This window comes from Alligator sinensis, unplaced genomic scaffold (assembly GCF_000455745.1).
Source record: "Alligator sinensis unplaced genomic scaffold, ASM45574v1 scaffold285_1, whole genome shotgun sequence".
In the NCBI taxonomy this organism is placed as follows: Eukaryota; Metazoa; Chordata; order Crocodylia; family Alligatoridae; genus Alligator; species Alligator sinensis.
Genome location: NW_005842235.1, coordinates 1,559,240 through 1,561,087, shown reverse-complemented (window position 1 = coordinate 1,561,087; position 1,848 = coordinate 1,559,240).

Genomic DNA, 1,848 nt, shown 5'->3' with positions numbered 1-1,848 from the left:
CGGCGAGCTTTAAAGTAGCCTCGCTGGGGGAGGGGGACACAGGAAGATGTGAAGACACCACCCGAGCATGACAGGTGACACATGCAAGGAGTGCCCAGGTAAGAAACAGGGGTCCAGATAGTCTTCCTAATCGGGGGGTGGCACACACAGCTATGCAAGGCCTTAAATGCCTGTATACCAATGCTTGTAGTATGGGGAACAAACAGGAGGAACTTGCCTTCAGAATAACCAGTTCTAACCCAGACATAGCAGGGATTACAGAAACATGGTGGGATTCATCCCACGACTGGGCAGTTAGCATTAGGGGCTATAGGCTCTACAGGCAGGATAGAGAAGGAAGGAAGGGAGGGGGTGTGGTGCTCTATGTCAAAGAGCAATACACCTCTGCCAGCAAAATGTGGTCGGAGGAGGGGCAAGCTGAAGTGCTCTGGGTCAAGATACAAGGGTGTCATGGCAAGAGGGATTTAATGGTGGGGGTCTACTACAGACCCCCCAACCAAAGGGAGGACTTGCAGAGGCACTTAAGGCAAGGGATGTAGTTGTCATGGGTGATCTAAATTACCCGGACATCTGCTGGGAGGAGCAGTCAGCCAGGTTGGATCGTTCCAGGAGGTTCCTGGCCAAGATACAGGACCTTCACTTAACCCAGGAGGTGCACAGTCCCACCAGAGGAAATGCCCTGTTGGACCTGGTCCTGGCCACAGGCGATGATCTGGTAAGGGGGATCCAGGTCCTTCACCACCTGGAATTCACCATCCAGCGCAGGGTGACAAGGGCCTGCAGCAAGGTGGTAACACTTCAAGAGGGCCAACTTCAATGAGTTGAGATTGGTGGGAGAGGCGCTGGGGTTCTTGAGGGCAGGGGAACTCAGTGCCCAAGATGAGCGGTATTTCCTTAAGGAGATGATACTCAGGACCCAAGGAGTGATGATCCCAACAAAAAGCAAGGGGGGCAAGAGTGCTCGAAAGCCCCCCTGCTTCCAAGATCAAAGATAATAAGAAGTCCCTTTTCAAATATATAGGGAGGAGGAAGAAGGCACCGGGAAATGTGGGGCCCCTGCAAGATATGCTGGGCAATCTGGTGGTTGCGCCAGAGGAGAAGGCAGACCTCTTCAACAAATTCTTCACCTCCGTTTTCTCATGCAGGGACCGGGACTCCCCCACCATGATTCAAGACAGACTTGAGGGGAACGCCTCCAGACCTAAGATTGAGGAGGACTGGGTTAGAGTGCTTCTGGAGGGGCTGGATGTGTTCAAATCAGCAGGTCCAGATGCTCTCCACCCCAGGGTGTTGAGGGAGCTAGCAGGGGTTATTGCAGGGCCCTTGGCATGGCTTTATGAGTGCTCATGGTGCTCGGTCCAGGTGCCAGATGATTGGAAGATAGCCAATGTGGTCCCCATCTTTAAAAAAAGGTAGGAGGGAGGATCTGGCCAACTATAGGCCTGTCAGTCTTACCTCAATCCTGGGGAAATTCTTGGAGAAGATCATCAAGGAGCACATCTGTGATGGGCCAGCATCAGGGATAATGCTCAAGGGCAACCAGCACGGTTTCATTAGGGGCAGGTCATGTCAGACCAACTTGATTGCCTTTTACGATCAGGTCACAAAAGTATTAGATGCAGGTGACGACGTGGATGTAGTCTTTCTGCACCGCAGCAAGGCCTTTGACACTGTCGACCACCCCAACCTCATTAAAAACCTAGGTGACTGTGGTATTGACACCTACACAGTCAGATGGATTGCAAATTGGCTGAAGGGTCGTACTCGGAGGGTAGTGGTGGATGGGTCATATTCGACCTGGGGGGAAGTGGGCAGCGGAGTCCCCCAGGGCTCGGTCCTTGGGCCCGC